The sequence below is a fragment of the Diabrotica undecimpunctata genome, chromosome 2 (genome assembly GCF_040954645.1).
Source record: "Diabrotica undecimpunctata isolate CICGRU chromosome 2, icDiaUnde3, whole genome shotgun sequence".
Lineage (NCBI taxonomy): Eukaryota > Metazoa > Arthropoda > Insecta > Coleoptera > Chrysomelidae > Diabrotica > Diabrotica undecimpunctata.
Window position 1 is genome coordinate 88,395,645 of NC_092804.1, and position 26,740 is coordinate 88,422,384.

The following is a 26,740-nucleotide window of genomic DNA, read 5'->3' on the forward strand; positions in this document are numbered from 1 at the left end:
GGGCATGGTTAGCTGTCATTTTAATTGTTGTTTTAAATTTAATGGTAACATAAGACAGCTCGCTTTATTATTTTCGATAATCATTTGTTTTGTTATAAACAAGGTTAACCTCTATTGCAATAACAATTTTTTTGTAAGTTTATGTAATATCTCCAACTCCTAGATTTTGTAAACGGATGACATGTAAGTTTCTCTGTTATTTTTGTACTCTGTTACTATTAATCTAGTAATTTGTGCCATTTATTTCTGTAACTGTTTGTGGTGAGACACAATAAATGTTTCATTTTTTGTAAACCATTTTTGTTTGTTTATCTTGACTAACTCTCTAATCCCTTTCTTTTAGTTTCATTTAAAAAGATATATTTTTTATGTTTAATAATTATTTCAATAGTTACAACTAGCTGTTGTAATGGTTATAATTTGGCACCTTGAAGCGGCGTCCTTTTTAAATTGCTAGAGGCATTTCCTGTTTCTTTTTGTTTTGTTTGTCCCAAGAGATTCACGTTAGTACCCCTTTGTTTCATTTTTGTAGTTGCCCCAATCCGACCCCTTGCCATTTACTCATCCCCAGCTCTCCAAATAAACCCTGAGAGCTGTTCGCACAAGTATCGATTATTTTGCTTGCCCTATCTCCCCAACAATTTCTGTCCCCAATTTTCAAACCCCTATAATTATATCCTATGCGGTATGCAAAATATTTCGTTACAATATACATATATATATATATATATATATATATATATATATATATATATATATATATATATTGAATTTGAAATTTCCGCGGGAGCTATATGTGGTTTCAGTTGTTTTCCGGGTTTGACTCCGCGTTAAATATTTTTGGTTTTTAGAAAAACCATTGTTTTGACGACGTTTCGGCAAGGTCACACTTGCCATTGTCAAGTCAGATTCTGCTTCGTCTTGATGTTACAGGCGAACTGATTTCTCGGTCGCTGCACGCTGAGTTTAAATATCTTGTTGCGCTTCTTGTCATTGGTCCTGTGCGCAGAGTGGGCGTGGTCTTCTTCGCTATTTTAATTTTTACGTTTTTCTGCAGAATTGTTTTCCACGTATTTGGGAGTCTTTGGGCATCATCTCTGGTGTTTAAATTTTTCGGATGTTTTTCGATCTCTATGGCTTCTCTGATTACACGTTTGGCCTTATTTTCGATGTTGGCTAGCATTGTTGTTCCATTTAAGTCTATTTTATGTCCTGTGTTTATGACATGTTGTGCTAGGGATGAAGTTTTTTCTTTTCTTTCGATGGCGTTTCGATGTTCTTCGCGTCTAACCTGTATCCTTCGATTTGTTTGTCCGATGTACGATTTATCGCAGTCTTCACACGGGATCCTGTATACGCCTTGATTTTCTAATGCAACTTTTGTTTTTGCTGATGGTAATATGGTTGCTATTTTTCTGTCGGTGTTAAAAATAGTTTCTATTTTGTTTTTTCTTAGAACTCTGCTGATTTTGTCTGTCGTACCCTTTATATAGGGCAGGATAGTTTTACCGACTGGTTTTTCTTCTTTTTCTGGATCTTTGCTGTTGTTTCGGGATTTATGTGCTTTTTCAATCATGAACATGGAGAAACCATTTTTTCTTAGACTTGTTTTGACTTTGTGCATTTCTTCATTCTTATGGTCTTCATCTGCCAGTTTCTCAGATCTTGTTATTAAGGTTTTTATTACCGAATTTAATTGTGTAGGATGATGGTGTGAGTCTGCGTGTAAGTACCTGTCAGTATGGGTTGGTTTTCGGTATACTGTATGTCCTATGCTTCCATCTTCTTTCTTAATAACTAACACATCTAGGAATGGAAGTTGTTGGTTATTCTCCCGTTCCATGGTAAACTGTATTTTTGGATGGATATTGTTAATGTGTTGTAGAAATTTATTAAGTTTCTCTTCTCCGTGCGTCCAGATAATAAATGTGTCGTCAACATACCTAAGCCACAGTTTGGGTTTATGCTCTGCTGTTTCTATTGCTTTTGATTCCATATCTTGCATAAAAAGGTTGGCTATTACGGGGGACAGTGGTGAACCCATCGGTGCTCCTTCGACTTGTTTGTACCTCTGGTCCTTGTAGATGAAGTAGGTGTTGTTTAAGCAATGCCTCGTTAAGTTTAGTGTATCCTGTGGTATTGGATATTTTCTATGTATAATTTCTAATGTTTCTTCTACTGGGACATTGGTGAATAATGAGATTACATCAAAGCTCACTAATAAGTGTTCAGGTTCCAGAATAACGTCCTTGATACGGTCGATAAAGTGGCTTGCGTTCTTGACGTAAGAATCCGCTTCCTCCGCATATGGTTGTAGCTGGTCAGCCAGAAATTTTGCCAGTGATTGTAACGGTGATCCAATAGAGCTGACTATTGGTCGTAATGGTAGCTCTGCCTTATGTACTTTAGGTAAACCGTACAGTTTTGGACATCTTGACGACTTTTCTCGTGGAATAAGCTGGAACTGTTGTTCTTTCTTGATGTTTGACGCTTGTATTTTGGCTTTCGTTGTTTTCTCCAGATACGTTGTTGGGTCTGTTGCGATTTTTTGATATGCACTATCGTTTAGAATGTTTTTTATTTTTGTGTCGTAGTCTTCAATGTTCATTATGACAGTAGCGTTACCCTTGTCAGCTGGAAGAACGATAATGTCTTTGTTTTGTTGTATATTCTTCAAGGCTTTCTTTTCTCGTTCGAAAAACATCCGAAAAATTTAAACACCAGAGATGATGCCCAAAGACTCCCAAATACGTGGAAAACAATTCTGCAGAAAAACGTAAAAATTAAAATAGCGAAGAAGACCACGCCCACTCTGCGCACAGGACCAATGACAAGAAGCGCAACAAGATATTTAAACTCAGCGTGCAGCGACCGAGAAATCAGTTCGCCTGTAACATCAAGACGAAGCAGAATCTGACTTGACAATGGCAAGTGTGACCTTGCCGAAACGTCGTCAAAACAATGGTTTTTCTAAAAACCAAAAATATTTAACGCGGAGTCAAACCCGGAAAACAACTGAAACCATATATATATATATATATATATATATATATATATATATATATATATATATATATATATATATATATATATATATATATATATATATATATATATATATATACATCCTACTATCATTTTCGCATCGATACATTATGCTTTTACCATCAATTTAGCATCGTCTTGCAAAGTAGCATCTGTATATCGACGCTACTTTACAAGACCTTAATAACTGTTTTCCCGTACTTGTTACAAGAATTTTAACCATCTCATTGATTAGAGTCTTGATACCGTGTTGGTATTTTAAAATATCCGCTTTCTCTTTTTATCCCTTACTGAGTTATATAAGTTTATTCCAGAAAATGTTTGAGTCTAAAATGATGGTACAGTGAAAATATTATATATATTTAGTTCAGGGTTTTACCGTTTACTCGCTGCCATTATATACATGAAAATGTATATCCCACTTTCATTATCAATCATTTTAGCATCAGAAATTTGGCATCGTTGTTGAATATAATATTACCCACGACGAAATAGTAAATTTAAGAATAAATATATATATATATATATATATATATATATATATATATATATATATATATTTTCATCTACAAATCATTCTGGCATCATGTTTGGTTAAAAGTAACGGGTTATGATATATTGCAACTACCTATTGTATCTTCGCTCCAATTCGTCCAGTCGCGACGTACAGCACCTCAATTGATAGGATTTAACCAATAAAATACAATAAGACAGAAAAATCAAATATAGCAGCATGTCAAAAAGGCCTTAATTATATATCTTCGTTTCTATAAGTCCAATCGTGACGTACAGTATCTCAAATGACAGGATTTAACCAATTAAAAACAATGAAATAAAAAAATTAAATACAGCAACATGTCCAAAGAGCCGTAGTCACGTATCTTCGGTCCCATTAGTCCAATCGTGACGTATAGTACCTCTAATGATAGGATTTAACATAAATAATACAATGGGATAGAAAAATCAAATGCAGAACAATGTCAAAAGGGCCTTAGTTGTGTATCTTTAGTTCTATTAGTCCAATCATGACGTGCAGTACCTAAAATGAAAGGATTTGACAAATAAAATACAATGAGGTATAAAAATTTAATGGAGTAGCATGTCAAAATGGCCTTAGTTATGTATCTTCGGTCCTATTAGTCCAATCGTGACGTACGATAACTCAAATGATAGCACTTAACCAATAGAATACAATGACATAGAAATCAAATACAGCATCACGTCAAAAGGGCCTTAGTTACGTATCTTTGTTTTTAGTGGCCCAATCGTGACGTACAGTACCTCAAATGATAGGATTTTGTTATAATTTAAGTTAGGTGAAGTCCTCCTTCTAGTTTGAAGACATCAAGAGACAAGGAAATATGTACTTTAGGAAATATGCACCAATAAACGTCTGGCCATCAACAATTATACTTTATTCCTTCTTACATACGGAACAATACAAAACTTGACTGACAGTAGTTTATGACCTATTTATGACATTACTCATTGCACTGTCAACAATGTCACTTCATATAGAACAACATCCACTTTTTATGTTGGATATTCTAACACTCTCCCTCAACATGAAAAGTAGATAAGCTAAATACTAGACCTTAACAAAATAAACATTATTTTAAATTCAAATTCTTACAGATTAACTGCAATTTCTTTGAATTTAACGACTTGGTCAACATATCAGCCACCATTTCATTCGTCGACATATATTTTAATTGAATATCATTGTTAGCTATTTTTTCACGAATAAAATGATACTTGACATGAATATGTTTCGTTCTCTTATGGTATACTTGATTTTCCGATAACTTTATGGCACTTTGATTATCATTAAATATAACCATCGGAAAACCTTCAAACAAAAACTTACAATTAACATTGTTTTCAAATATTTCTTTACATAAATATGTTAAGTATAACGATTCTTTTGCTGCCTCAGTTATGCCAATATATTCAGCTTCAGTTGAACTTAAAGCCAAAGTTCTTTGCTTTTGACATTCCCATGAGATAGGACCACCAGCCAACGAAAAAATAAATCCATAAAATGACTTTCTATCTGAACTGTTATTGGCCCAATCTGAGTCAACAAAGCCACTTAAACTAACATTTGACTTTCTGTAATTGATTCCTACAGTTCTTGTACCTTTTAGGTATCTCAAAACACGTTTGGCTGCTAACCAATGTTCTTTCGTATGAGTCTTATTAAACTGGCTAAGATAAGTGACAGAGAAAGCTATGTCAGGCCTTGAACAAACTGCTAAATACATCATCGAACCAATCAATTCTTGATAAGGACATTCATACAAAATTCCTTCATTAGAAAGTTTAACATTCGGTTCTAAAGGAGTATTTACAATGCTACAATTCGTCATTTCAAATCGTTTAAATATTTTATCAATATACTGTTCTTGACTTAATTTCAATTCAAACTCTGACTTACTTCTCTCTATCTTCATACCCAAACAATCTGTAATTGGACCCAAATCCTTAATATGCAAGTTTTTATCTAATTCGTTTTTCAAAACTTTAACCTCATCATGATTATTGTAAAAAACAAAAAAATCATCTACATAGAGTGCTACAATAAGGATTGAATTCTCATTATTTTTAACAAAAATACATGGTTCAATTTCACATTGTTTAAAATTCAACGTTAACAAAATTTGGTATGCCTTTTTATACCACAGTCTCGATGACTGTTTGAGACCATATATAGCTTTCCTGAGCAGACAGACTTTATTTTCCAAGTCTGGTTCATCAAAACCTTCAGGTTGAGCCATATATATGGTTTCATCAATCTCACCATTCAGGAATGCAGTCTCCACATCTAAATGAACTGTATCTAGATTTAATTCAACAGCCATCGCTAACAAAAGCCTAAAATTACTAAAACGAATGACTGGAGAATACGTTTCTGAATAGTCAACCCCATATTTCTGTGTAAAACCCTTTGCCACCAATCTTGCCTTGTACCTTACTATTTCACCCTTTTCATTTTTCTTTATTTTAAACACCCATTTATTCTGAACAATATTTGTATTTGCAGGTTTATCAACCAATTCCCAAGTATTATTCATTCTGAGAGCTGTCAATTCATTCTGAATGGCTAATTTCCATTCATGGCTGTAACTACTTGACAGTGCCTCAGAAAGACTTGTGGGCTCAAATTCATTTGACATAGTAAACATGGCAAGATCAGGTACATTTTCCAGATCTTTATCTAACAAAAAATCATTATACAATTTTGGTTTATTTCTAACACGTGTAGGGTAACGCTTAGATTCTTGAACACTATCACTATTTCTTTCTTCTCTATTCACTTCTTGATTTTCACTCGAACTTTCTTCTACACTTTTTATATTCTCAGATTCCACAATTTCACCGATACCACTTTTTACTTCTTCGGAGTTTTCATTTACACTAAAACATTCTGACTGATGTTGGTTCACTGATTTGGCTTCAACAATTCGCAAATTGCATATAACCTCAGGTTTAAATCGTACGTCGTGGCTCGATACGATTCTTCTTTCAGATGGAATCCATATCCTAAAACCATCCCTGTCATTCACATAACCAACTAAATAACCATGTATCGCCTTGTCATCAAATTTACTGCGAAGATTCTTGTTAACGTGAACATAACATTCAGTGCCAAATATTCTTAAATGTTTCAAGCTTCCAATTGGCTTTCCATACCACAATTCATAGGGACTTTTATTTTCAATTGATGACTTTCCTGTACGATTCAGAATGTACACTGCAGTATTGCATGCTTCTGCCCACAATTGTTTGGACAACTTACATGTGTTTAACATGGAACGTGCGCACTCTACAATGGTGCGGTTTTCCTTTTCAGCAACACCATTTTGCTGAGGTGTATAGGGTGGAGTGATACAATGCTCTATACCTCTCTTCGCAAGAAGTTCAGATACCTTTCTATTGTCAAACTCTCTCCCTCCATCGCATCTCAGTTGCTTTACTACATGGCCATTTGTACTAGCTTCATTTAAAAATTGTTCTAAGAAAGTACATACCTCACTTTTGTGTTTCATAAAGAAAACTTTCCGAAACTTACTAAAGTCATCTTTAAAACATACGTAATAACGTGCTTTTCCCAGTGATTCTATAGACATGGGCCCATTCACATCTGCATGGATCTGCTCACCAGTGACTTGTGGTCGATTGATCCTAGATTTGAATGGCAATCTATGCATTTTTCCAATTGCACATCCATCGCAAAAGCTTTCTTTGCACCCATCAATGTCTATATTCATTTTCTTCAATACCTTCTTTATGTGTTGCTTATGCTGATGACCAAATCTTTCATGGTACATTTGCAACATATCTGTTGAATCTGCTAAGTTTACTTGAACGGGATTTGTCGGTTTCATAACACGTATATCAAGTGCATACAGGCCATTACTGAAGTACCCAGTCATTACAGATTCACAAGTGTTTTTATCATATATATTTACACCTTTTTCATCAAGTACTGTAATAAAACCCCTTTGTGCAGCAGCTTTCACAGAAAACAAATGAGCACTTGCGTCAGGAACATAAAAAACATTCTTCAAGTCAGCACCTTTCCATTTATTATTCAGATGCGTTTGAATTTTCACTGTTCCTTGTCCATGGGCTAACATACATACATCCTTCTTACCCAGTGATATACTTTCTGGTTCAGCAAATTCTGTATAAGATGAGAAATATTGCTTATCTGTAGTGATATGATTTGTTGCTCCACTGTCACAATACCATTTTCCAGCTTCAATACAATTGTTAGATGAGGCACTTAAAACAACAGACAAAAAAGCAGCATCATTACTTTTCTTCTTACCTAAATTCTCAGCTGATTTTTTCAACGGACACTCTTTCACCCAATGGCCTAGATTCTTGCATTTGTGACATGGAAATTTTTCTTTTGCACGATGTACATTTTTCTTTGACTTCATATTTTGGTTCTGATTGTATTTTTCTGTCGGGCTATTGCGTGCAACAAATGCAAAAGATTCTACAGTACTTTGGTCACGTAATTCAATGGTACACAATTTCTCAATCAGTAAATTTAAAGTTTGATTCTTTGATGGTATCGTGTCCCACAAATCTTTGAAATTATCAAAGTCCTTACCCAAAGTTGATAAGATCCGACCATTTAACATTCTTTCGGATAAAACATTTTCATCATGCTTCTGAAGTTCATCATTTAAATCTACAAACAGTTTCTGCAACTTCGCAACATGTGTACTAATATCTTCTTTTTTATCACGTTGGACTCTAAAAAAGGCTTCAATTAACATGTTTAACCGTTGCGTACTGCTACGTTCAAATCTCGCACGCAATTTGTCCCATATTTCGCTAGCGTGAGTACACGTCAACACGAGCTCGGCAACGGTTTTTCCTAGCGTACCTGCTAACAAACTTGCCGCTTTCGCATCGTCTTTCAACCATTGCTGATGCTTCTGTATTTCCGCTGAAGTTGAATCTTCACTAACCTCAGGACACTTACACATACCGTTTACAATGTCTTCAAGTGCATACGAACGTAATAACATCAAAACGTGCCATTTCCACTTTGCCCAGTCTTCAGGACCCTCGAGTTTGTCAACTTGAATTTTATAATCGTTATTGCTGGTCGTCATATTTTATTCACCGACAATAACAACAAACTAAACTGAATGAAGTACGAACCTAACCTGTTCACAGTTCACACGTGGACTGGGCCCAAAACCTGTTATAATTTAAGTTAGGTGAAGTCCTCCTTCTAGTTTGAAGACATCAAGAGACAAGGAAATATGTACTTTAGGAAATATGCACCAATAAACGTCTGGCCATCAACAATTATACTTTATTCCTTCTTACATACGGAACAATACAAAACTTGACTGACAGTAGTTTATGACCTATTTATGACATTACTCATTGCACTGTCAACAATGTCACTTCATATAGAACAACATCCACTTTTTATGTTGGATATTCTAACAGATTTAACCAATCGAATACAATAAGATAGAAAAATAAAATACATCAGCTTGTCAAAAGGGCCTTAGTTATGTATCTGCGGTCCTATTAGTCCAATCATGACGTTTCGTACCTTAAATGATAGAATTTAACTAATATAATACAATGAGATATAAAAATTAAATAGAGCAGCTTGGCAAAAGGGCCTTAGTTATGTATCTTCGATCCTATTAGTCCAATCGTGACGTAAAGTACCTCAAATGGTACCATTTAACTAATAGAATACTACGACGTACAAATCAAATACATCAACACTAAAAGGACTATAGGTATATATCTTTGCTCCTATATATGTTATGTCAAAAGAGGCTTAGTTGCGTAAACGAATTAACGCACAGAAGTGTGTGGCATATTACGTGACAGGATTATTAGCGAATACCATACGATTACGTCATACATCTCTTTGCATACGTCCACTTTTAGTTAACTACTTAGTATGTATTCAGTACTTTGCTTTACGGTTGTTGAGGCATTAACTATTAAACAGAAGAATGTTAAAAATCTTGAAAGCTTTGAGATGTGGTGCTACCGCCGTATACTAAAAATAAGTTGGGTGGATAAAATTACAAATGAAGAGGTAATACGCAGAATAAATAACGATCCAGAAGTTATACTGAATATAAAAAAGAGAAAACTTGAATAGTTTGGCCACCTGATGAGAGGACAAAAGTACACATTCCTACAAAATATAATGCATGGAAAAATCCAAGGACGCAGAAATCCAGGCCGTAGAAGAATGTCCTGGATGAGAAATTTAAGAGAGTGGTTTGGCTGTACCACTAACGAATTATTCAAAACAGCAGTAAATAAAATTAGAATCGCCCTAATGATATCCAATCTCCGATAGCAGAGGCACTCAAAGAAGAAGATATGATAAACTCGAAAAATCTCCAACGTTCACTGTTAGACATATGCCTCCCGTTCAGTACACACATTTACTGCTCCTTGACGCTGTGACGAGAATGAGATAGGATTTAACAAATAGAATGACAGAAAACTAAAAAAGACAATGTGTCAAACGTGGAATGCGTCGCAGAACGTGAAATATTAGCGTAAAATTATATGATGCCATAGACGGTTCTTTAATACCCAGCAAACTCGCTTTGTAAAGTTACATAGCAGGGATCTGTGCGAGAAAAAGTCGATCTTTCGTTTTATAACCCAAAGGGGACCATAAAATATTCAACGTTAAAATTTGACATAATGTAACGGTATGACAAATCTTTTTTTTCCCGCATGTGCTTGCCTGTGTACCTATACAAGGGGAGTCGTGCATAACCTTTAAGTTGATCGTAATACATAACTGCAACAACAAGTATGTTGACGACTTGGGTTAGGATATACAGTGCATTCCGTACGTTTTTTAAACATGGTTAGGAAATTGTTGACTGGAGGCTATTAAAGAAGTTCTTAAAATAATTGCGGGTCACCGCCTTTTCTGTAAATGGAGTGAATTTTGTTATCGATTTAATTTTTTTCTTCAGTTGAATAATTCCTGCTGGTATTTGGTCTAAGCTTACTTCTTTTTCTCATTCAAACTGTTTCATAGCTAATTTTACTTTCTCTTTATAGTGCCCTGTTCACCTGTTTTGGTAATTTCGGACTATTTCATCTCTTATAACATAAAACAGTTGTTTCAGATATCTTTATCGCGTTTCCTTTTTTTTATGGATGAATATGCTGCCGTTTTCATCTCCTACTATTTCATATGGAGCTACACGATTAACAATTCCAAATCAAGAAAAGACAAATAACACTGCGAATTATATTATACAACTAATAGTCGAAAAATAAAGAGCAAGAGGTAGATAATCAAACAATTAAGATGAGCGCTACATGATGTACGCAATGCCACATTTGAACACTACATTAGTACATTGTCTAAAGAAGATCATTCACTATGGATAGCAACAAAACACTTAAAGAGACCTGATCAATACAACCCACCAATTAAGAAAGATGACGTTAGTTGAGGGAGATCAGACCAGGAAAAAATGTCAACATTTTCAGAATACCAGATAATAATAATCAAGCAATAGAACACTGAAAACTTTTGTTTTTAACTGTACGCCCGTGAATGACTTATTATTTTTTAAATAACACTTAGTATTGCACTTTTTTATTGTATTTTTTTCATCTTTCAAGATAATTCTTATAGGAATATATTTATTTATAACATACGGTCTTATGGGAACAAGAGTTGCAGTAAAAGATTTTTCTAAATATAGAATGTAAACCATATTTCCAATATATTTGTGAAAAAGAACCAGTTTATAATATTCCGGACGACGTAATAAAACCTTATTTTAGACTATTGGTCGATGAATTGAAATCATTGTTCAAGAAACGAATTATTCATGTGCAGATGTTTTACTATAAAAACATGTAAAACCAAAATCTCGATTAAAAAAATTGCAACCAGTTACTCACGATGAAACTTAACCCCATTATTGATTTTACAAGTAATAAAATGGGTCGACAAAAGACCAGTTTTAATCCTTACAACATTTAAACATAATAGTTATATCTTGGTTTAATCAGATGAAAAGAAAAATTATACACAAGTACTAAAACCACAAACTATTCTCGATTATAACTTGGTGAAAAAGAGTGTTGATTTTAGTGATTAAGTGGCTTCTTACCAAAGCCCAATACGCAAAATTCTGAAGTGGTACCGGAAAGTGGCAGTGGAATTAATATTTAATACCGCATTTAATACCGCAGTAGTAAATGCTTAGTTGCTAAATAATAGAAAACGTAAAAAAGCTACAACCTATCCTTGAGTTCAGACTGGAGTTCGCGAAGGCATTTGCAAATAAAGAAATGTTGTAACCCTCACGAACAGTTACACCCAAAAATACCATCTCAGGCAAAGCGATGTAGATAATACAAAGAGAAGAAAGTGTACAAGATGTAACAAAATTTTAAGAAGAAGCATGACTAGTAGAAAGGACGATAGAAAAGTTAAAAAAGTTAAAACATACTCTGAAGAATGTGATGGCAAAACTGGAATATGTCTAGTGTGCTTCAATGGAGCACATTAAAAAACAATTTTACTTATACAGGAACTATTATTGAGTAAAAACGTATTATACCTCAAGTGGCCTTATAGTATTGGAAGTCGTAAGTTGATAGTTTTAGTAGAACATTTTAATTGTTAATTACCTCCGTAAAAGTGAGTTATAGTATTTATAAAAAGATGGATGTAAATAATATGCCTTCGACATCTAAAAAAGCTAAATGTGAATATAAACGTAGATTGACCACTGCTGAATTACAATCATTGTTAGAAGCATCTGGCGAGGACTATGTAGATTAAATGAATGGTGGAAGTGACTCTGATTGACTCTGACGAAATATTTGCACAAAGTCGTTCAGAAAAATCGAGGATTGCGTTTTGGAAAGAAACAACACAAACAGAATTTAAGACTTTTCTCGGACTTATGTTCCATATGGGGACAATTAAGATGAACCGTCTGAATGACTACTAAAAAAGTATGGGTAACTTCTATAATAGTGTTGACTTGACTAGATAATTGCTCATAGCCCATATTAAGAAATAAGCGAATAGATAATCCTCACTTGTCAAAGAAACTGAAAAAACGTGAAGTGGTCTAAAAACTAAAAAGTCCCCTATTCAAACTGGTTTTTAATAAAAAATTTAATAATATGTTAAAGTTTTTTAATATACCCTAAAACTAAAAGCGAAAAGAATCGATTGCAAGTTACAAAATACTTGTAGAGTCATACTGTTTGGACAAGTACAGTTGTTTAAATAATCGCTTTCTGTCATAAACAAATTGAATAAATTGTATAATATTTTTTGATCTGCTTGATATTTAGCACACTTTAATAACTCATCAATTGCCATAATTGCCTGTCGTTAGGCCAAAAACAAAGTTATTAACATTATTTATAAATTACTACAAACATAATATCATAGAGTTTACGGTTTTTTGGAATTATATCAATTATTTATGTATTTAAATTTGGTATTTCTCTACATAAAAAACTTTTTATGGTCTACAACTATTATTTGAATTATTTTTCTTTAGAATGTATACAAAACGTTTTATTAGCAAAAAATTTTTTTTTTCCCTTTTAAGATTGTTTAAAAAAACAAAGCAATATCAACTGTACGTCTTTACGAATTTTTCGTCAGCTACCCCTCATACTATTTAGAATTTAAATTTCTGTATAAGATTTTTTAAATTATTTAGCGAGGTTCCGTGAACTACTTTCTTATGGCATGGTCAAAGTCAAATATTACTTTTTTATGTGATTAAGCCACAATTATTGGTCGTTATTGAGATGAAAATTACATTTTTAATTAACTAATATTTAACGTTTTGATTTCCACTATTATTTTACAATAGCTTTGTTTATTGTACTAATTATGTAAACATGTGTATACACATTTTGTACAGAAAAACGTTGTTTGAGAACGATTTCCGAAATGGAAATCAAAATTTCAAACATTATCACAATCACAACCAATAATAAAGGCCTTAATCCCATAAAACCATAATATTTATCTCAAACTATTCATCGATAGCTTCGACTAAACAGGTTGTAAATTAAAATTTATGTAAAATATTCCCCTACACGATTCTCTGGGCAAAAATATCTAGGTTAAATAAATATAACATCTAAACGAAGAAAAAAACCTGTTGAGACTGCAACTTGTGAGCAGGTAGTTTCAATGTCGTTATTCGAACTTGACCCAAACAACCGATCGATATTTAGGTATCTAAAATATTATTTTAAGGATTAATACCGGCAACATCTACTGGCTCTAAAATGATGCCAAATACAGTGATTTTACCGCTCGATGTTAAAACGTAGGTTTGATGTAAAAATTAAATATATAAAAAAAATCACAGTGCCAAGCCTACAAAGGTGCCCTAAACGAACATACACAATTTATAAATAGAAAATGATAGCAATTCTTGGTGATGCTAAATTACTGCAACGTGAAAAGAGTTCTAAAGGATAGCGGGATGTATATATATATATATATATTTATACACACAATTATTGGTCGTTATTGAGATGAAAATTACATTTTTAATTAACTAATATTTAACGTTTTGATTTCCACTATTATTTTACAATAGCTTTGTTTATTGTACTAATTATGTAAACATGTGTATACACATTTTGTACAGAAAAACGTTGTTTGAGAACGATTTCCGAAATGGAAATCAAAATTTCAAACATTATCACAATCACAACCAATAATAAAGGCCTTAATCCCATAAAACCATAATATTTATCTCAAACTATTCATCGATAGCTTCGACTAAACAGGTTGTAAATTAAAATTTATGTAAAATATTCCCCTACACGATTCTCTGGGCAAAAATATCTAGGTTAAATAAATATAACATCTAAACGAAGAAAAAAACCTGTTGAGGTAGTTTCAATGTCGTTATTCGAACTTGACCCAAACAACCGATCGATATTTAGGTATCTAAAATATTATTTTAAGGATTAATACCGGCAACATCTACTGGCTCTAAAATGATGCCAAATACAGTGATTTTACCGCTCGATGTTAAAACGTAGGTTTGATGTAAAAATTAAATATATAAAAAAAATCACAGTGCCAAGCCTACAAAGGTGCCCTAAACGAACATACACAATTTATAAATAGAAAATGATAGCAATTCTTGGTGATGCTAAATTACTGCAACGTGAAAAGAGTTCTAAAGGATAGCGGGATGTATATATATATATATATATATTTATATATATATATATATATATATAAATATATATATATATATATATATATATTTATATATATATAAATATATATATATATATATATATATATATATATATATATATATATATATAAATATATATATATATATATATATATATATTTATATATATATAAATATATATATATATATATATACATATATATATATATATATATATATATATATATATATATATATATATATATATATATATATATATATATTATTGTGATATTTAAAGTCTTGGTGCGCCAAGCAATAATTAGTTAATTAATTTTTTTGATTAATTAAAATTATTTAAATGATATGATTATGACTCTATCACAATTTTTAATTCTTTTATCTCAGGGTTAAATTCGTGCTTCAATATCTATGCTATTACATGTGAAAGGTAAGGTCCAGAGAATACCGGAATAATAAAAAACACATATGATCTAACACTATATATTGAAATAAAAATAATGAAATAATTCACACTCAAAAGTTTTCAATAAACAAATCTCATATAAGGATTCTCAAAATTTTGTTCTCCGTACGTGAACAATCAAAATTAATGGTACAAACAATATTCATTGAAAACTCAAAATCCCAAACTATTCTAACTCTCCTAATCAAAATATTTATATCCTTTCTAAATTACGTGTAAAAATTGTGTTATCAATAAAAGAAAAAAAAAACTGCAGAAAACAAAAATATCTCTCTCTGATGATGAGTGGTCCAAATCCTTGTTCCTTGTAGACTGTATTATCTCCTCTCAACCGCTCCCTATGTAATCAGCAATCTTACAACAGATTGTTGCAAGTATATCGTCCTTAATGATCTCCTTCAAAAGCAACAATCATTCAAATTATGACAGCCTTTCTCCTCTCGATAAACTGAATCTCTCGTTGGCCCGAGTGAAAAATTGACTCTTGGAATATCTTCTCTTTACGATAAACTGAATCTCTCGTTGGCCTGAACAGTGACTCTTGGAATATAAGTAGGAAAATATGACTTACAATATTTTGCTGCTTCAGCTTCTGTCAGATACACTAACTCCACAAAAAACTCACTAACATTCAACACTACTGCTTGCTACTTCTTGGGAACCACCAAAGAACAATCCCTGTTTGTCTTACAGAATTGGAAAATCAACTCCTTCTCTTTTCTCTCTCCTCAATCTCGCTAAACTTTTTCCTACATACTTATCCCACCTTTTTCAATCTCCGCCAATCAAAACTCGTCACAATTCCCCCATTTTTTCATTTCGATAACAAACAAATTTTTACCTATAATTATAAAATTTCCTAAAACTTATTTACAAATAATATTTTCTATAATTCTTAAAAACTAACAAAAACCTCTATCTAAAATCTCTTCTATTTGTCCCTAATCACTGCATCACAGCTTACTTTTTGTTTGGTACAGGTAATTCAAGAAATTAATAACTCTCCTTCTTCGAAATGTTTGTTGGATATTATCCTACTTATCTGAATTATTTTAATGTTATTGAATTTTGAAATATTTTTAAACAAACCAATATTTTTCTCGATTTTACATATCATAACAATATATATATATATATATATATATATATATATATATATATATATATATATATATATATATATATATATATATATATATATATATATATATATATATCTACGGCATTAAGTGAACTCCGCCCATGTTAAAATTCAGGTTCAATTGAGCTCCGTGGTCAAGTGGATACCGATATACGGAGCTCACTTGACAATTCCGTAATATTGGTTCAGTCGATTCATCAACATGTAGAGTTTAATAATTTATAAAAATTTTTTGGAGCCCGTAAATACCCCTGTATCATAAATGTATATCGCTTAGTTCACGTGTATATATTATAGGGGTCGTGTAGATCTTCTTCATTGTATATTTGAACCATACGTTTATCGGTTTAAGTAAGCTCTGAGAGTTTGGCAACTGTGCGATTATACCGTATATTTTCAACATATACCCTGAACGGTTTATATGGGCTCCTTATTTTTATCTACTGTTTGTAGACAGTGGAATGTCATACGCATTACACTGTGTAACAGAGGATATCATATTACCTGGTATAACTAAGTACTAAAATGTAACTGGTTCTTTAAAAAACAGGTATGTAGATACAAAAGGAATTTGAGCTTATTATTGAATGGAATGTTCGCTTGCATAGAAAATTTTATTCTTTCTGTATTTTTAAAGATGTTGTTTTTTTATTTAATATAATTTTATTAGTTCAATGCCGAACTTGTTGTTTTTTTTAATTACAGAAATTTCGTAATATATTTTGTTTACGTGAGTATGTCTTTGTACATTTTATGTAAGCATCTGATTAATAAAAACTACTTTTATTTTATCCAATCTTGTGCGATATATTGTATAAAGCTTTCTTAATATTTTAGTTCTGGTCTTATTTGTGTACTACGTATGATATCTCGATAAAAGGCTATCTCAAAATAAATATGGTTAAGTGCTACAATAGATATTTTTGTGTTAAAATGGGTAGTAGTGTGCACAAAAAGAAAGAATGGTTAATTTGTCTAACAAGGTATATTTGGCAGCAGAAGCATATAGTACAAGCGTCTATGTTTTAAGGGCGGAAGGACGTGCGCCTCATTTTTAGCTGACAAACTTGCGAAGAATATTATTTCTGATCCTCAATTTACCTTTTAGTTTTAAACAATAATCTGTGACTGACCCGGTGTGATACAAACTATTTTCAAGGAATTTATAGGAAGTCTACAGTTCAATGATTTTATGACAAGATTGGATGTTCAGTTTTGTGAAAACGTCTATGTTGAGGAAATTGAAGGAACACCCACGAGTTTTTCAGGGGTTTTGGCTGAAAATTGATTCATAGTTTATTTTTATTGTGCAATATTAGGTGTCTCGTCTATATAATAGAAGTCCTAGTATCTACCGGTATGGATCGTTTGTTTGTGTAAATGTTATACAGTGTAGGTGCCTTTATGCTACCCCAAGCGAGACCGATCTTCATCTGCTATTCTTACCAGTGAGTGATACAAAAAATATTCTCTTATGTTGGCATACGCAGACAATGTAAGTGAGCTTGTTATCTAAGGGGATATCATATAGTTTTTGGAGAAATATTCTGTAATTTAAGGTGTCGTAAGCGGCATTTAGATTGAAAAATACCACCCCTGATACCGGATATTTTTCGTACCCGGTCTTTTTTTGCCAGGTTTAAGCAAGGTAACAACTTTGGCTTGTCTCTAAATTTTGGGTATCTCCATAATTTGAATACAGTTGTTCATCATCCGGATAAGCCATTGTAGAGTGTTTTTGGTCCAGGTTTCGTAATAAGCTTTGTGGTCGAATTCTCAATGTCGGTAGTTGTATTATTTTTCATTAAATATGTAGATGGTGGACCAAGCTTAACATCGTTAAAAGGTTCTTTTGGCTGACTGGTTTTGTCCTTTCTTACTTTAAGTTATTCTTTGCTTCTTTTCCGACAGAAATAGCATGTCTATATCTATGATGTGGTTTTCAGCAATCAGCTATATACCAAATACCCTAGGTTAGGCCCTATATGTGTTTCCTGCACTAGAAGTAAGTTATATTCGTGTTAAGCTCATATGTCTGATAAGTTTAAGTAAAGTAAAGTTTCTTGATCTCTAGATATACCCTTAACAGTTATAGACATATGTTATTAGAATATTTGGTCCTAAAAAGGACCAATTTGACAAAATCATATTAAAGGGGTGACTGAAGAATTAGCCGATTAATTAATTCATCATTACCCGGGGTATGCCCGATTGCGGTGATCTTATTAGTACTTCAATCTTCCTTAACGCTCGTTCTTTGAATCCCATAAGTAATGCCTAATCTTTTACTTTTTATTAAAAATTTAAATTTAACATGCCGTGTATTACTTTTTGACGATATTTCGAATCAGATTTGTATAGTAATAATTTTAGGTATTAAAGAGCCTCTTTATGAAAACTAAATAAGTTTGTGATATCGGTCGCAACTCATATCTAGAAAATAACAAAATAAACAGTTAAAATAAGTGTAAACAATTTCAACTACATATATCGGCGCCACTGTTCAGGTGATGGGTTTATCACAGATTATCAAAGATTACATTTTAATTCAATGTTCTATTTACGCATTTTCAATATTAAAAAAGTAGGAAAAGACATGTTTATGCTTTTATTTTTTTAAATCTATTCTATTTTCTTTTTAGAGTTACATCTTTTTTGGAACTCTCACACTCTAAAGATATTCTTAAAAATACTACATCAAAGAGTATACAAAAAATGTGAATGGGACATCAGTGACTCCCAGTTCGGGTTTAGGCAAGGTTTAGGAACACGAGAAGCAATAGTAGCAACACAGGTGCTGGTCCAAAATTGTTACGATCAGAAGAAGGATGTGTTCCTATGCTTTTTAGATTACCAAAAAGCGTTTGATCGTGTCCAACACCACAAGTTAATGCAGATCCTCAAGAAAGTTGATATAGACCAAAAAGACATAAGATGCATTGAAAACTTGTACTGGCATCAAACGGCACAGTTAAAAATAGACAATTCTATATCCAAACCCATACATATAAGAAGGGGCGTTCGACAGGGATGTGTGCTTTCCCCTCTTTTATTTAACATTTATTCGGAAGCCATATTTCAAGAGTCTCTGGAGGATGCAAAGATGGGAATCAAAGTGAATGGAGTACTGATCAACAACATACGATATGCTGATGATGGTGTCTTAATTTGTGACAACATAGTCGATCTTCAACAACTTGTCACTATAATCGGAGAACACAGTAAGCGAATGGGATTAGAGATTAATACCAAAAAAACCAAATTTATGATCATCTCCAGAAACTTGGATGCACTTGAAAACTCCACCATAACACTGAATACTAAGTCCATTGAAAGAGTGAGTAAATTTAAATACCTGGGATCGTGGCTTTTTGAAGACTGGGCATCGGACAGGGAAGTAAAATGTCGCATTGAGCAAGCTCGACAAGCTTGGCTTTTTGAAGACTGGGCATCGGACAGGGAAGTAAAATGTCGCATTGAGCAAGCTCGACAAGCTTTCGTAAAATTCAAGAAGGTACTGACTTGTTCAGAGTTCGATCTTCAACTGAGACTAAGGTTTACTAAGTGCTACGTGTGGTCAGTGCTGCTATATGGCGTAGAGGGCTGGACACTCAAAACGAGGGATATAAACAGATTAGAAGCTTTCGAAATGTGGCTCTATCGCCGTATCCTAAAAATACCATGGACAGCGAAAATCACAAATATAGATGTCCTTAAAAGAATAAACCAAGAACGCCAACTTTTCGAAACCATCAAGAAAAGGAAAACAGCGTATCTAGGTCACATCATGCGAAATGAAAAATACTAGTTCCTCCAACTTATAATCGAGGGTAAAATTGAAGGCAAGAGAGGAATGGGACTCAAGAAAATGTCCTGGCTCCGAAACATAAGGCAATGGACAGGGATTAACGACATACAATCTCAGATACATATTGCAAGAAATAGAGAATTAATGGAAAATGTGATCGCTAACATCCATTAGTGGATTTGCATCTAAAGAAGAAGAAGATCTTTTTTGGACGACCTGTGTTCTTTTTTTAATTGAGCACTTGTCCAAAGCTATGACAAATACTTTGTCCTCTACTATTCTACATTAATATGACTGATTCATTATTTTCTCTAAACACTCTGTCCTCTGCTATTCTACATTAATATGACTGATTTATTTTATCTTTCTTGCAGCAATTTTAATGTTTATCCTGTGTCTTCTTCTTCTTCTTCTTCTTTTTATATAGACATGACTGTCATTTTGCAATGTGCCTCCAGTAAGTTGCCGTTCCATCGTTTTCGTGATCTTTCTACTGATCGTCTTCCTACGGGTTAACCGTCTCTTGCCGTCTTTACTACTCTATTTGTTGTCATTCGGCTTATATGATCGTTCCATTCTACTCTTCTATTTCTTAACCAGTTCTTGATGTTCTCCACCTTGCATCTACGTCGTATATCTGTACTTCTAGCTCTGTCCCATAGTGTCTTACCATCAATTTTTCTAAGTGTTTTCATCTCTGATATTTCTAATATCCTTTTTGTCCTCTCTGTGTCAGGTCTTGTTTCTGCCGCGTATGTCATTGGTCTGATGACTGTTTTGTAAATTCTGCCTTTCGTTTCTTTCCCGATAGTTTTATTGCTTCATATTGTTTCATTTAGGCAGCCTGCGGCTCTGTTTGCTCTATTCACTGGATCTTCCACTGTAGTTTCGAGCTTTCCTTAGCTAGATAATGTGATGGCTAGATATTTAAACTCCATCACTTGTTCTATTATCTGACCTTTCAGCTCCAATTAACATCTTAGTAAATTTGCTGTTGTAACCATGAATTTTGTCTCTTTTGGGGAAATTAACATGTTACATTTTCTGGCAGTTATATGAAATTGGTGCAGCATACGTTGTAAATCATCTTCATTTTGAAAGAGTAGTATTGCGTCGTTTGCACAGCAGATTATTTTAATTTGTTTTTCTTCCATTTGGTATCTTTTTTTAGTTCCTACTTTTTTATTATTTCATCCATAATCAGGTTGAACAATAGAGGACTCAGGAAAAATTCCTGTCTTATCCCATTATCAGCTTTATTAGGGTCGGTTGGTTCTTCTTCTACTTTTACTTTTATTGTGTTATTTTGGTATATATTTTCGGTCGTTTTGATTTTTCCTAGAGGTATCTCTCTTGCGTACAATAAGTGGATAACGTTTTTTAATTTTTGTTTCTTCTGCATATAATTATTTCTTCTGTGTATTAAAAGTTAAATTTTTGGAGCTTTTGGAAGTTTTTGATTTTATTATTGAATGCGACGATTTTCAAAGTGATGATATCTCGATCTGTGAAGCAATCGGTTTGAAAACTTTATTAAATGATTATTCTTTTAACATACTTTTAAATATTTTTAAGAAAGTGTTTACCCAAACCGATTTGATATTCAATGTTGTTCAAAATCAGTTAACTGACATTATTCATTCCAAAAATAGAATAACAAGACTAGTGCAAAATCTCAGAGATTTTCGTAATGATAGTAATTTCCAGTATATACGCAGTGAAGTTTTGGACCCGCTTGATATTTCCGAACCCCCAAAAAAAGACAAAGGCATGACACAGAAACAGATATCTAAAAACGAGTATATTTTGAAATTTTGGATACTATTATTATGCAAATAGATACTCGTTTTTCGAATTTTGAAGATTTGCAAATTTTTGACCTCTTTGACGATTCAAAATTTAAAAGTTACGCCAAAGAATTTCCAAGATATTTATTAGACAGGTTAATTAAAAATTATCCATCATTCTTTAATAAAATAAAATTAGAAAATGAATTAAAAGTTTTATATGCTGATCCAAATATTTTCGGAAGATGGGATAAGTTACAAGATATATATAATTTTATATACTGCAATTCATTACAACAAACTGTTACCGAAATTAATAAATTATTGTCATTAATTCTCTCATTACCACCAACGTCTGCCTCAAATGAACGAGATTTCTCTTGCCTCAAAAGAATAAAAACTTATTGTCGAAATACCATGAAACAAGAGAGAATGTCAAGCTTGTCTCAAATGTCAATAGAAAAAAAACTTTTAAAATCTCTCCAAAACTCTAATAAATTTTACGATGACGTTATAACCCATTTTGTTACTTCCAAACAACGTAGACTTGAGTTAATTTATAAACATGTTTAGGTTCTAAATTTATAGGAAAAAAAAAACAAAAAACAAGAAAACAAAAAATCTCCTGTGATGATTTACTTAAGTCTTTATTAGACGGTATACCTACCTGAGGAGACAAAAAATACCTTGCCGACCTTGTCTCTCAAGCCACGAGCCGCCACTGAATAGGAGGCATGAATGTAGCAGTTTTAATAGTTTGGTGACTGCTTGCTGAAATCGGGGAGTAGAGATATCAGTACCAAGTTAATGACTATAGGAAGTGTTGCTTGATCGGCAAAATATTAAATACCAGAAGGTATAATGATAGCAGTCTCACTGCGACCTCGATGGAGAAAGCAAAGTGAAACAACTTTATTATTATTAAACAACATTATATTTTCTAGTAAAATAATCATGATTTTACAGCAGGACAAATTTTCTACTGTTTTCTACTGTTCTAATGTTTCTACCTGTATCTACTGGTAATCAAAACATCATGTACGTACCACCAGGTTCCCTATGTCGGTATCCAGCAAAATCCTTGTAGTAACGATACAGGAAACAAAACATCAGACATATAAAATAAATAAACCAGAGATCTAATAAAATACAAATATTCAAATTCGATTCAAATAGTTAAAAAATTAACGAACAGCTTACCAAAATAGATATAACGTCCATTTAACATGTAATCCGTTAACGGTCCAATGTACAAAGCAGCTCTTAACATAATGCTGATGATATCGATTTCATAAGAAACTAAAACATCAACGAAGTGAAAACCAAATACAAGCAAATACACAGAAGACACCAATTAAATAAATCTAGATAAAACAAAAAAGTCTACAACTGCAATTTCGAAAGTATGGAACACTTAAATATTATTGGATCAATAATCACAGTTAATAATACCGTCACTGAAGGAATAAAGAGCATAATACAAACTTCAGACCTATTTTAATATATTGATGCAAATTAGGAAGAATGAATAAAACAAATAAGGCCTTATTAGTATAACGCTACAAATCCGTATAGATTAAGAACAGATACTGAATGAAGAAAGCTCTTATAATGATATTCGGATATCACAAAAAGTTAATATTTCATTTGATTGCAGATATGTAGAAGACCGATCAACGTGGAGAAAAGTGGTAGTTAAAAGAAAGGAGAAACAGTGACAAAAGCAACAAAAATGGGCCAATGGTTCAGAGCTGCTCGAAAATCTTGATTGGAAAGAATTAATATTGAAAATATAAGAAATACAATGGAATTAACATACACTATATACGCTATAATAACTAGAAAACTTATATGATACGGATATAAACAGAAAAAGTTTAATGAAACAATAAACTACCCAATATGTGTTATGAGTGAGAACGATATGAATAAATAAAATGACGAAAGCCATAGCAAAAAAAGTAGTGAATAAAAAATGAAGAAGTACCTTGTGAATAACATGTGCTTAGATAGGAACGAATGGAAATGAAGATTCAGAAGACGACAAAGAAATAGGTAAAGAAAAAGTACTTTTACTTGCTGTTGAATTATTTCATATTATGTCGCGATTTGAACCTTTGAATTGAACGTTATTTTACTGTCGTTTTGAAATTATAAACTTTCTAGTGGGTATCTTTATGTCTTTATTACCAATTGTTATTAACATGCGTTTATGAATCATTATATATATCATTATTATATTATATGTATATCTTTTTATAGTTTCACCTTTATAAAGTTGTGTATTATAAAAGTATTCTATTTCTTTTTATCGTAGTAAGTCATTACTCAGACAAAATATTTCGGTGTCTTATGGTAACTTGATTCTGTAATAAAATTCATGGCAGACGACAAGCGGTTTCATAACCACTAAACATATCTATTTCTTTATTGTTTCCGTATATATTATGTTTTACAGTTATGATATTATGTTCGGTCTAATTGTTTTAAAAATTTTGTCGCTTGTATAAGCTTTAACTGTAATAATAATTTTATAGACGTTAATCATTTAGAAGTAAATGTATATATAATTTTTTTTCTGTCACTTGGTTTAAATATAGTTCTTATTATATTATATATAATATATGTATGTGCAGAAAATAACACTTATTTCAGTTCGTACGATTTGCGGTAATTTATTTAATGTTAATTCTGGAATTTCACGTTTATACTCAGTTTCTGTTGTTCCGCTTATTTATCTGAGAGATGTTACTTTTTTTTCTTGTTATTATTTCTCTTTATAAGCAATTTTACTTGTTTATTGGCGGAATAATACCTCTATGGAAGGTTATCACTTCATCTTTTGCGCGATCGTCCGATACTTCTTCTGCCGATTCGTGACTTACCTCTTGCAATTTTGACGTCACGGGTCTCCTCCATTCTGCTTATGTGATTATTCCATTCTTTTTTTCTATTTTGTGTCAATTCATTTATACACTTTACGTTACATTTTCTTCTAATGTCTTCACTTCTCTTTTGATTTCTCAGCGTATTTCCTATAATTGTTCTCAGTACTCTCATCTCTGCCTTTTCCATTATTCTTTGCATTGTGGCTGTGTCGGGTCTTGTTTCTGAGGCATATGTCATTATATTCTATTATATATATAGTCTATATAGGCATATAGTCTATTTGCTTTTAGTACTTGATCTCTCACTTCTTTGTCCAGGTCTCCGTAGCTAGACAGTGTAATTCCCAGGTATTTTATTTCCATTATTTGTGCAATACTGATGCCATCAATTTCTATTTTACATCTAGTTGGTTCTTTGCTGACTACTATTGTTTTAGTTTTCTGAGATGAAATTGTCATAATAAATTCATAATGCCAGGTATTTTATTTCCATTACCTATGTGGTTATTCCATTCTTTTTTTCTATTTTGTATCCATTCATTTATACACTATACGTTACATTTTCTTTTCGATTTCTCAGAGTATTTCCTGTAATTCGTCTCAGTACTCTCATCTCTGCCGCGTCCATTATTCTTTGCGTTGAGGCTGTGTCGGGTCTTGTTTCTGCTAATGCCATCAATTTCTCTTTTACATCTGTGGTCCTTTGCTGACTACTATTGTTTTAGTTTTCTGAGATGAGATTGTCATATTAAATTCTTTTGCTCTTATGTTAAATTTGTGGACCAGTCTTTGCAAACTATCTTCATCTTGGGCTATTAATATTGCGTCATCTGCGTAACGGAGTATTTTAATTTCTTTGTTTCCCATTCTGTATCCTCTTCGTTTGTTAACACTTTTGATGATTTGATCCATGATCAAATTGAAGAGCATGGGGCTAAATCTCAACGAATCCCCTTGTCTTATTCTGCTGCCTATTTCTATAGATTCTGTAAGTTGTCCCTCTATTCTGACTTCAATTTTGTTGTTTTGGTCGATGTTTTCGATAGTTTTTATAATATTTAGGGGAGCTTCTCTATTATACAGAAGATGGATTACATCTTTCAGTCTTACTCTGTAAAACGCTTTCTTTAGGTTAATCAGACACAGGAATGCTGGTCTATTATACTTCAGTGATTTCTCAGTAATTTGCTTTATCACGAATTTTGCATCTGTACACGATCTACCACTAAAAAAACCCGGTTGTTCATCTGCTAAACTTATATTGTGATTAATTAGCACTTGTAAAATTTTAGTTGCAAGTTTTAGCGTAGTATTTAACAAGTTTATACCTCTGCAGTTTTTTGTCTGTTTTTATCTCCTTTTTTAAATAGTAGAGTTAGTTCGTTTCTTCTCCATTCTTCCGGCATTTTATTGTGTTTTATAATTTTATTAATTAATGTTGTTAATTTTTTATTCATTTGTCATTGCTGCTCCACAATATTTCAGTATTCGTTTGGTATCCCGTCTTTACCTGCTGCTTTTCTGTTCCTCAGGTTTTCAAGTATTTTCCGAACTTCCTGTACATTTATATTAAGTTCTTTATATGTTGTAATTTCTGATGTTTCCGGTTCTAGCGTCGTTTGTTTTTCTCCTGTATATAGCTTTTTTAGGTAGTCAATCCACGTATCATTTTCTATGTATTTTAGTTCTATTAGTTACTTTACCTCCGTTCTTTGACGTCTGATGAAGCGCTATATTTCCTTTTGCAGACGAGAAAAATTATGTTCCATATCTTTCGAAAAACGTTCCCAGTGACCATTTTTTATTTTTCTTATAAGTGCATGTGTCTTGTAATTATGTTATGCCTCTTGTGTTT

The 26,740-nt window shown here is 32.5% G+C and overlaps 1 protein-coding gene across 4 annotated transcripts in view; it reads left to right on the plus strand.

Moving 5' to 3' along the window:
* LOC140434722 (ketimine reductase mu-crystallin) overlaps positions 1 to 26,740 on the plus strand; it is a 369,483-nt gene that overhangs the window by 12,344 nt on the left and 330,399 nt on the right. The window lies entirely within an intron of this gene.